This window comes from Talpa occidentalis, unplaced genomic scaffold, assembly GCF_014898055.3.
Source record: "Talpa occidentalis isolate TD23 unplaced genomic scaffold, MPIMG_talOcc4v2.1 talOcc4.12, whole genome shotgun sequence".
Taxonomy (NCBI): Eukaryota; Metazoa; Chordata; class Mammalia; order Eulipotyphla; family Talpidae; genus Talpa; species Talpa occidentalis.
In genome coordinates this window covers 61,933,984-61,946,548 of record NW_023601212.1, presented here as the reverse complement: position 1 = coordinate 61,946,548, position 12,565 = coordinate 61,933,984, and positions in this window count along the sequence as shown.

Here is a 12,565-nt window from a genome sequence, read left to right as displayed (position 1 = left end):
TCCCCGGTGGTGCAGCAGTTGAGTGCTGGGCTGCAAAGCTGCCCGCAGCCTCTGCAGTGCCCGTTCGATCCCCGGCCGCCAGCAAGGGTCCCACATGGCACACAGACCTCTCCTGCCGCGCCTGCTGCACCCCTCCACAGTGTATTTTGTCGGTCTGTCTGTTCTGTTCCCTGCTCTGGCTCTGGTGAATTCTCTCACCCTCCCGCGCTTCTAACTGTACCCAGTGCTTGTATAAATAAACAAATAAATCTTTAAAAAAAAAAAAACAGCATAGAGACCTGACCTATAATAAAAGTTAATAAGAAATTACTCGTTTTATTTACATTTCCAATAGGAAAACAAACTTTCCAACACATAGCAGTGAAACAATAATAAAAACAATAATAATTAGTACTACCCCACATATACCATTTAACTAAATGGATAAAGTCTTGCAAATAATTAAATATAGTCAAAGCTATAACCAAAATAAAAAAAATACTACCCTTACAGAATGAATTTCTGGGTATCAGAAAAATCTTAAATTTTATTTTTTAAAGTATTACTACATTTAACTGTTAGAATTTTCATAGTTAAAAGTTTTAGAGTTTTTTTCTTATAGAGCCAAAAGAATAATCAACATCATCAGTCACCAGAGGGCTCTGTAAGTGGTTACAACACTTGTTTCTTACTATACCTTCACTTCTAACTAAGGGCAGTGGAGCAACCAAATATAGATAAATATAGATAGAGAGAGAGAGAGAGAGAGAGATAAACAAACACATGCACATAAACATTTCCTTTCGTTGATCTAATCATCATTTTCTCTAGGATTATAAAAGCTACTGACAATACTTGGCAAGGAATTTTGCTATTTAAAAATAAGAATTTCACACCTCCTGCTTTTCTACTCAGCAGGCATTAGTTGATATATGACTGATATATATATACAGATATATGAGAGGGAGAGGAAGTTATATCTTTCTCTAGTGCTTTATCCTTTTCTAGTTTTTATTCTTTTTATATTTTTATCTTTAGAGCTACGATTTATCATAGATGTTGCTGTACACAATCTTAAGTCCTTCCCTTAATTCTTTCAGTTAGAGTAACATTCTGCTTTTGAGGGCTTTTCACAAAATGAAATATTCTCAAGTATTGAAGTCTCTTTGCCAACACCTTAGATCAGTTCCCCAGATTTTGATAGCCTGTTATATAGTCAACCCTCTACACTAGATGCAAAGATGAAAAAACTGAGTTAGATATGGTCCCTTTCTTAGTTACAGTCTGATAAGTAACAGGAACTGAAAAAACCCCTAACTTTGAACAAGCAAAATCACTTTTATAAAAATCCAGCCTCCATGCTCTCTATTGCCCACAACTTGCAGAAATTTCCAGCACCTATTATCATTTTAGTGTTTAATAAAAGCTTAAAGCTAATTAATCCTCAGAATAATTGTTTGATATGGATCTTAGCAACAGGACCTCTCAGAGGTCAAGACAAGCCTGAGAACTTTTTTCCCCTCTACCAGAATATTTTTTAATGAAATTATAATTTCTTTTACATGTTTACATAGGGCAAACTAAAATTTAAAGCAAAAGAATATAATGCAATATAATTAGAGGTATTTATTTCAGAAAGAGAAATTTACAATACCTTAGAGCTACATAACTACAAGTTCAAGGTTTTAAGAATTTCTTTTCATTCTATCATTGTGGATCAATGGCTGCATGTGTTTTCTCTTTTCAATATGATATTTGATGTGAGACCCTTTATGAATGACTCTGGAACAAGGGGACTCCCCAATGCTAGAGGTCAATGAACCTCAACACAATTTGATTTAATGCCCCCTTTGAATAGTGAGTATTTTTGTGCTAACATTGTCTACAATTGTGAAATAAAATTGTAGATAATACAACTTATCTACATACATTAAAAATCTATTGTAATGACTAAAGTCCCAATTGTAATGTGTAAGACCTCCTAAGTTTTTCTCCTACAAATAACAAATCCACTGGTTTTCAAATTATATGAAGTATTGAACAATTAAAGTGTGCAGGATTTCTCAGGTTCTCTAATATCTAGTACTGCCCAATCATGAAATAGCAAAACTGTCCCTGCAAATTCTAAAATGTCCAAAATGGACATAATCCATAATCTTGAAAGGACACATTTCAAAACAAAGCCACATCTTGTGATGTCTAAGCCAGTACATTTTTTCAGAATGTTGCAACTGCCTCCTAGTTTGGATTGGCTTTTGAAGGTGACATTTGACCTTTTTGTGTCAGCTGACATTTAAAAACACAGAAATCATGCAGCACATAATTCCCTGCAATACAAAATAATAGAGAGCCCAACTTATTGACACTGAGAAATGATTCTAGCTCCATATAGTCATGCCTTTGTGTCCACTTCCAGATATGACTTGGAATGGATGAGACACTCTACATTTCTTTATTTGAATAATTTATATAATAATTTATAAATTCACTACATGGGCTGCTTACTTGGTATATTTTCTTGCTGATGGAAAGGCATCTCAAACATAAAACTGCTAAATGTGACTCTTCATTTTGCCTACAAGCAACACACACATGTGACCCCCAAATGTTTTCTTTCCTTTTTCATCCTGGTAATGAGAGGTCTCAATATCCAACTTCTCAAGTCAAAATCCAGGCACAATGCTTGATCCCCTTCTTAGCCTCATGCGTTAGTCTGCTAGGGCTTGTTATAGGGCTATGACAACAAAATGCAACAGATAGAGTCACTTAAGCAACAGAAATGTATTTTCTCACAATTCTTGAGATACCTGAGATCAAGGTGTCAGCAAGGATGGTTTCCTCTGAGGCCTCTCTCCTTGGCTTGTAGATGATTTTCTTCTCCCTGTATCTTCACAGGGCCTTCCCTTTGTGTGTGCCTCTGTCTAAATTTCCTCTTCCTATGAGGTCACCAGTCATATAAGATTAGGCCCATCCTAAAACCTCAATTTAACTTCATTGTCTCTTTAAATACCCTGTCTCAAAACTCAATCACATTCTGAATTTTGGTGGTTAGAACCTCATGGAAGGAATTTGGAGGGACACAACGAATGCTTCCACTTTACCCTCTACTCTGGTCCAAGCCATTAACTTCCACCAATAACTCTAAGAGCCTTCTAAGTAGTCTCTTTGCTTCCATTTTTGCCTTCTAACATTAGGAGGCAGCAACAAAGTGTTCTTTCTCCAACACAAATAGGAACTTGTCAACCCATATTTAATCCTTGCAATGGCTTACCACTGCAAACAGAGAGAAATACAAAGTCCTGCCATGACCTACAGATCCACTTCAACCCCATTTCATAATCTTCTCCCCTTTTCCTTTATTCCCATAGGACTGGCCTCCTTTCTCAGTAACCTCATTCCAAGTTGAGAGCAGTTATATGCAGTTACATTTTCTCTCTACCTGCTTAAACTGCTTTATCTCTGAATAGCTGAAATCTTCTTATATTCAGATCTCCACTATACATAGGACAATCTCAGAAAGGAAACACCATCCCTGGTCTCCTAATTTGTCCTCTCTCATACCACCACATAACTCTGAAATCCATCATATTTTACTTCCTTCTTGGCATAATTTTTTCCTGAAATCATCCTTTTTTTTTTTTTTACTTGTTTTACCAATATGAGCATCAATCTGGCCTGTTTCAGTCTCCACTGTATTCTCAGTACCCTCAATGAGTCTGGCATATAGAGAGCACTCAATCAGTATCTATTAAACTAATTAACAAATTTTCATGTATATTAACTGTGCTAAAAACATACTTTTCAATACCTAACCTTGTATTTCAGTGTTTCTTTTAAAGTACTTAATATTCAGTAAAATATTTTCCATTATTTACCCTCATATTTTGACATATTCATTATATAAAATGATACATCCATTAACAAATGGGCAATACAATATAAATCAACTTTCATAGCTCATAAGTATTACAGTTGCCTTTTTTCAAGGTGACTAGTATCAAAATCAACCTATCCTATGCGGTGAAAAATGAACTCTCCTACATTGCTGGTGGGAGGGCAAACTGGTCCAACCACTGTGGAAAGCTGTCTGGAGGTTCCTCAGTCTACTAAAAATGGAGCTACCTTTTTCTCCACACCCTCAAAATCAACCTATCCTATGCGGTGAAAAATGAACTCTTCTGCACTGTTGGTGGGAGTGCAAACTGGTCCAACCACTGTGGAAAGCTGTATGGAGATTTCTGGACCTACTAAACATAGAGCTTCCATATGATCCAGCAATTCCACTCCTAGGTATTTACCCAAAGGACACAGAAACATCAATTCCAAAGAACACCTGCATCCCTATGTTTATAGCAGCACTGTTTACAATAGCTAAGCTTTGGAAACAACCCAAATGCCCAAAAATAGATGACTGGATCAAGAAGATGTGGTACATATATACCATGGAATATTACTCAGCATTCAAAAAAGATAAACACATGCAATTTGCAGCAACATGGATGGCGCTGGAAGGGATCATGCTCAGCGAAATAAGCCAAAAAGAAAAAGAAAAATACCGGATGGTCTCACTCATAGCAGGAATCTAGAAAACTTAAATAAGGGACCAGGAAAATGAATAACTATAAGAAAGTGAAAATCAAAATCAACAAAAAACTATGAACCAGAGACACTTTTAGGGGGGCGGGGGTGGGAGGGGAGGGATTGGGGTCAGAATGGGGGGCTGCAATTGTATGGGGAATATAACAATAAAATTTATTAAAAAAAAAAATGGAGCTACCCTACCATCTGGCAATTCCACTACTAGGGATCTATCCAAAGGACACAAAAACAGTGATTCAAAAGAGCACCTGTATATCTATGTTTATTGTACCTGTATACCTATTGTTTATTGTTATTGTATACCTGTTTATAATAGTTAAAACCTGGAAACAATCCAAATGCCCAAAAATAGATGACTGGATCAAGAAGATGTGGTACATATACACCATGGAATATTACTCAGCAATCAAAAAAGATAAACTCATGCCATTCACAGCAAAGTAGACGGAGCTAGAAGGAATTATGTTTAGTGAAATAAGCCAGAAGGAAAAAGAAAAATATTGGATGGTTTCACTTATAACGGGAATATAGGGGAACCAAATAAGACATCAGTGTAAAAAATAATAATAATAACAGCACAAAACACAACAAAGCAAAAACAGACAATTATAAACCAGAGACAACCTGCAGGGGAGGAGGAGGGAGAGGGGTGAGAGGGAGGGAGGGAGGAGCACAGGAGACTGTGGTGATGGTGCATGGGTGCCTTGGGGAAGGAAATTCTAGGGGGACTCAATCTGAGGGGGTGGGGGAAGCAAATATTGTCTAAAAATGTAAAAAATGATAAATGTTAAAATAAAAAATTTGAAAAGAAATAAAAAAAGAAATGAGCAGACAAAGGTAAAAAAAAAAATTCTAAAATCTAAGTCACCCAGACATTGAAGAATAAAAACTCACTATTATGGGCCTCCCTAGTGGTGCAAGGGGTTAAGCACCACAATATGAAGCAATCCACAGTCTCTGCAGCATGAGTTCAATCCCTGGCCAGCCAGAAAGCTACCCACATGGTGCAGCAGACCTCTCCTGATTCCCCCGCTGCTCCCCTCAGCAGTGTACTTCAGTCAGTCTGCCTGTTCTGTTCTCCACTCTGTCTCTGGTGAATCCTCTCACTGCCCCCATCTCTGGCCTGTACCCCAGTTCTTGTAAGCATAAATAAATAAATCTTTAAAAAAAATAAAATAAACCTATCCTATAAATTACATTCATAATCAAGATTTAGCCAATAAATATTATGTATTTTTAAAGCATAATATCCAATCTTTCTTGAAAAGAGGCTTAAAGTAAGCCAGGTGATAGACCAGATTAAGTCAAATTTATACCCTGTAGGCACCTGCACCCCTATGTTTATAGCAGCACTATTTACAATAGCTAAGCTATGGAAACAACCCAAATGCCCAAAAATAGATGACTGGATCAAGAAGATGTGGTATATATACACAATGGAATATTACTCAGCAATCAAAAAAGATAAACTCATGCAATTTGCAGCAACATGGATGGAGCTGGAAGGGATCATGCTCAGTGAAATAAGCCAGAAAGAAAAAGGAAAATACCAGCTGGTCTTACTCATAGCAGGAATTTAGAAAACCTAAATAAGGGACCAGGAAAAAGACTAATTATAATAAAGTAAAAATCAAAATCAACAAGCAACTATAAGCCAGAGACACACTACAGAGGTGGGCGGAGAGGAAGGAGGGAATTAGGGTCAAAATAAGGGGGGTGGGAATTGTATGGGGAACATAACCAAGGCGAAAATGCATACATTGTGCAAAAATGAAAAATAAAAATACATATTAACTTAAATTAAAAATAAATAAATAAAGTAGCATCAAAAAATAAAAAAAGAATCAAAAAAATTTACACCCTGTAATTGAAACATTCACATTAATAGAAACAATTGGGAATACATGAAGAAACAATGTGTCAGATTCTTGAAAACAATCTTTTTTTTTACAAGTATCCCAGCCAAAAATATTACTTATTTTGAAGTTGACTATTTTGCAGTTAATAGTCAAATAATAGAAAGAAATTCAAGTTCCTAAGCCATGTGGATCATCAATTACTGAATCGAGTCCAGGCATACCATGTTGCCTGGGTTTCCTGCTATCACCATCTCTATCAGTCTCTCGCTATACAAATAACCTTTATTTTCAGGTTATATCATTATTTTCTAAGGACTTTCATATTTATTTTACCATCCTCTTTTCATGGATGGCATGTAAGCTTACCAGAATAGTCTCTACGCATATAATACTGATGAAGAAATAAATACACAAGGAACTATCAGAAAAGCCAGGAACTTCTCACTCCCTGGCAGGGTATAGGCTAATTTTATGACAAAGTATAAGAAGGAGCCCCTTTAATTTAGAAACCCAGCTATCCATTGATGATTTTGTTGGGCTATGATAACACCATTTAACAAAGGAAAATCTGACTATTCTTTCTAGTCCTGAGATGGTACTTACACTGCTCAAATCTTTTCCTACACACTTTTGTACCTACTGGACTCACAATTTTCACAGACTCAGTGAGCAGACTTAACTATGAAGTCGGAAAAAAAGAGCTTGTTATGTTAGAAACATAAGTTGGTCAGGATAATTGCCTGGTACTGATTGCCAGAAGGATTAATTTGCAATATTATATTCTGCATAGAAATGTATACCCTCCTGCTTGTTGTATAATTGTGTGGGTCCTGACAAGCAGCTATTTCAATTCTCCCTCTGATGAGTTCACGACATAGGTATGTAAAAGCCCAAGGTACTCCTGACATTCAGAAAAACTGATGGCAAAGAGGTTCACTTTGAAGTTACTAGCTTTCCCTTTTTGCTCCTGTGCTCCTTAGAATACTTTACATTTCAAATATCCACTGCTTTTATGTTTCTTTGGCTTTCACACAAATCTCAATAAGTGATCTATAATTCACTCCCTTTTAAGATTACTGAAAGCAGCTGAAAATGTCATCTCTCCTAGGGGAATGAAATTTCAGTACCTCATTTAGATAATAGGTACTCTAGCACTTGATATATGGGGTCCTGGGGCCTCCATTGCAAGCAGGTGTGAAAAGGAACAAGGGCCAAAATGATGCAGGCCACACACTTATATAACTTACCTGCTCATTCCAGGGTTAGCACCACTGAAAGGTGGCCAGAAGTCACAATTCCAGTGTCCAACTTGCCTCAACTCTATTTGATGATATCCAAAAGGAGGACAAGTAAGTGATTTCTTGGTCCTAACAACAATGAGGACAATGTGGTGAGCTCTAGGTGTTTAAAACAATAAAAGCCTTGCAGATTAAATTTTCCAGATTTGTTCACTACTGAATCCTGTCCCTGCAACAGGATGACTAGATACAGTGTCACTACTTTAATAAATGACTAATGAATAAATGAATACATTTAATTACAGTCTAGGGAAATCAGACTTTGGCAACACTAGAGGTTTTTAATATGAGAGTGGCTTAGTTAAACAGTATGTCATTCAAAAAAATAAAAGAAACTCTTCTTGTGACATGTCAGACCTAATCCCAAACTCAGGAAACTTCTAAGTATCTAATTCACTGCCATTCCCAGCCCCCCGCCCCCCATACCCCTATCTCCTGACCAAGTCAGAATGCAGATGGGTGCCAAAATCCCACAGATTAAAGTGGATCCGAAACCCTGAAGTTAATTTCATATGACACAACAAATGTAGAGAATGTGTTTTTGCAACTGGTACTGACAAAAAAAAAAAAAGTATATTTGGCATAGAGACTTGCCTGCAAAGATAAGCAGAGCATGTTATATTCAAAACAAAGGAAGTCTGACTCCAGGCATTCCTGTGGAAAAGATGAGGTCTGTTCTAAGTCCTAGGGTACTAAGGAATCTAAAATCTCCTGGCAGATGAATTTAATCACGGCTCTGTGTTCCTTACAAGAACATGCATATAATGGGGTCATGAAGCTAAATCAATATTTACTTACAAAGCTCCTACTGAATACCCAACTCTCTACTAAGTATTGAGGCAGATAAAATGAAAAGTACACATGATTGTCTCTGACTGGAAATAAAAAATCTGTCTCCAGAGTAAAGAATGTACATTCATGAGACAATTAGCAAACAACCCCTAAAAGTCTACAATGTCCAGTCCTATGGTACATTGCAACTGGTCTACAGAACTCAGTAGCACATGTGCTAGGAAGCCCTCATGAATAGAGTGAAGTTTGTTTTGGGCCTCAATATGTGTAAGATTCATTCAGACAAAATGGAAAGGGGTAGGCCCCCTGCCCCCTATTTTTAAGGCCTATCAATACCGGGCAGCATGGGATCACTAGCAGATTATTGAGAAGGAATGCAGTGCGTGGGGGGCATTGGAAGAAGATGTGTGGAGAAATGGTGAGGACAGAAAAGAAATGGTGAGGCAGAATGTAAATGACAATGGGAAATGACCGTGACCCAGAGGGAGGGGCAGGATATAATGGGAGCTTTAGGGAAGACTATTTCCAGAAAGGACTTAAGGTCCCAATTTCAAAAAAAGAAAGGAAATTTACTGCTTCAAGCAAAAGATCTCCACAAAAAATAATAGAGTTGAATCTAAGTTCATCTGACAGGACAGGGTGGTACCAAGAAGATGAGGAAGTCATTAGGGAAGGGAACAGGGTCCTGTCCTCTGGTCTTGCAGCCTTCCCAATTGAAAAGTTTCTCTCTACAAATTGCCCCTGCCTCTTCTTGACTAACGTGAGGAGTCACTACAAGGCAATGAAGCACAATATCTTTCCATGGAAGGAAATTTTCAGAAAGAGGAGGGTAAATTTTTCTCCTTTGTCCATCTTTCTATTCCTGGGAGAAGACAGAACCAACTAGGCATGGGCCCACACAAGAGAGAGGGAGTAAGAATGGACCTCGAGATGTAATCGAATAAGGCCTCAGGGATCTAGAAATTACAATAAATCAAGCCCTCTGTATATAGTTGTGCGTCCCCAAGACTCACTTACCCAGCAGAATACCAGTAAATACAGAAATAAAATAATAAGATATAAAGTGATCTATAAACCTCCCCAAACCTCACATATTCTGCAGTAATGAGCTTGCTTCCAGGCAACCAGTGCTTCCCACAGCTTCTACAAGGTTCACAGTAAATTCTCTCCTTCCCAGCAATAATCCTTTTCTGCTGCCCAGGGAAACCAGTTATTGGGCAGCCCCTTCAAACCCCTCCTGCTCTGTTTGGCATTCAAACAAAAAAACACATATGGAATTTGAATAACGAAGACCTGAAATTTGTTACTGTTTAAAACAAATTCTTATTTATATGGATGTTTTTGCTTATACTACACAGGGCCCCAAAATAATGGTGGCCTCTCCCCAATAGTTCCCTTGACCCAGAAGAAAAGACCAAATTCTTACAGATAATTCCACAAACAACAGTTCTTCATATTGGGTCCCATTGTGCCTCCAGGCGCCCCTATAGGACAGGACCTAATTTGACTCCATATAAACTCTTTCTTGGGCCCCAAGAAATCCCTATGCATGCTTGTCTCAACAAATTCTGGGAGTGCAGTTCAAACCCAAGACAGAAGCAATTCTTCATAGTTAACTGCCCGAATCTCATCTTTAGATTTCGCAGCCATCAAAGATCCACTGAGTGGCCTATTTACTCTCTGAGCCCTCTATCAGCCCCCTGTAGAGTCCCCCATCCTTGACTTGCAGAAAGAAACAGATCTATGATCCCACTTCTTTATTGGAAACAGCACAGCAACCAGCAGCTCTTTCCAAAGAAATCCACTTTAAAGATTCTCTCTGAAGCCCCACTTTTTGTCTTTCTTATACTCTCAGTTATGTCAATGGAAGCTTCCCATTTAAAAGTGGCTCTTGGCAGTCAAATTAAATCAACTGTTTGATAGTGGAAACACAGGATAAGGAATACAGTACTGAGCAGTTTAATAGTACTTATATTGTCTTTGGCTTATAGGAAAGGAGCTCTTAATTCCTAAATTAAGAGATTTACCAAATGTTGAAAAGATGTTAATAATTAGCTAGTTCAATCTCTTTATTGTACAGAGGCGAGATATCAAGTTCTGCAAGAGTCATCATAAAATATACAACCAAAGGATACATCACTGAGAATTTGTTTTATTACTATTAAAGAATGATTAAATATGTTATGGTCTTCTGAGAATGACACCTGGCATGTCAATCCACCTCTTTTGAGCTCCCTTCTGCATGGCAAAGACTGGAAGACCAAAATTTCCATTCTCTTGCAGTTAGGGCTTGGATGCAATTTACAATTTGCCAGTGAGATACTAATCTGGATTTAGAAGGCAAAAAGGAAGCAGAAGCCGGATTTCTGTGACTGTGTTGATCTGAAAACATGTTCCAACTAGTGTGTTTACATCAAGCAAATTCCATGTCCCACCCTTCTTGGGCATCTTGGGCATCTGCAGCAGTTTGCTGCCCTCTGGATGGTAGTTCTAGGCGTGTCACTTTACAAGGGTTGTGGCAGCCTCCTGGAATCTGCACCTGCAGCCCTTCCACCTCTTGCAAGTGCCTAATTCCCTCTATCATACCCCTTTCTTTATGAAACAGAATGGTTTCTGCTTTCTGTATTAAATCCTGATTGATATGCCCACAAACAATGACATAAACTCTTAAAAATGGAAGAAACTGGGCCTCCCTCGGTGGCGCAGCAGTTGAGCACTGGGCTGCGAGGCTGTCTGCAGCCTCTGCAGCGCCTGTTTGTTTCCCAGTCCCTGGCGAGGGTCCCACCAAAAAAAAAAAAAAAAGGCAGAACCTTCTTTGAGACATCAAATCTACAGACAGTCAGCAAGTCCCCAAACATCTACTTCCAAAATATTTCTTATGTCCATCCTCTATCCCCTGACACTGTTCTAATTTATGTCTTCAGCATCTAAGCTATAGACAACTGAAATAACCTCCAGGGATTTGGTATCCCCAATTGGAGTCACTGTTCATGCTAAGCTTCCATGTGAATCTTTTCTGATCTTGTAGGTTCCTGGTTCAAAATGGAGGTTATGGAGCACCATAACCTAGAGAATGGTACCCAAGTTCTTGAGTGTGGCACTTCAATATCCTTTATAATCTGTGTCCTGTATGTCTAATTCATCTTCTGTTATTTCTATCATCTTATGATTCAACAACACTGAACTAAGCATAGCTGGCTCTATCATGTTATCTTTTCTCTGTAAGTGAAGATATTTTTCTCTCTGCCTAATTGGTGTTTCTTGTTCACTGTCTACCTGGCAAGTATCAATCTTCCTTGGAGACTTATGTCTCTTCTCATTTCCATTTGAAGTCACTCATACTTCTCCAGAGAGACTCAAAGGTTTCTGCTTGTATGCTGTCACTACACTGAACCATATTTCCATTGTGACACTGGTCATTTCTCTTGATGCATTAGATTCTATGCATCAAAGGAAACCACTGTCTTCTCAGTGATTATTATAGTGCATGACATTTGGTAGACACTCAGGGAGGGGAAGAAAGAGGCAGAAGGAGGTATCTAGAAGCAGGAAAGGTGGGTATAGAACTGGGAGGGAGCCAGAGACAAGTATCAGTGTCTTCACATTCTGTCCTTTGAGTTTGCTAGTTCTACAAACTCATCACCTCCAAATTTATCAGCTACTCAAATCAGGGCCTGCTAAGTTTTAGAAAATTGAGCTTTTTTTCATTCACTATTGGCACAACAAAACCTTTCACTGTGGTCCAGGTGCATAGCTTTTGTTTATATATTCTATAGTTTCAAAGCAAAAATAAGTAAAAGAACCATTGTTCCTTTAATCTCCCAGGGGTTTCACCTTACAGCTCCAATGACCATATCAGTTTTTTGAAACCAGGACCAATGACCCCATTCTTACCCCTCACTGCTCCTTTTCTCCTTCTGTTCCCCCCAACCCCTCTTATCCTCACCACACTCAGTCCTTCTGTTCCAGGTTTCACCAGGGTTCTACAACATGAAAAATGCAAGAAAAAAGGTATTTTTACTTTAAGAATTATAACTC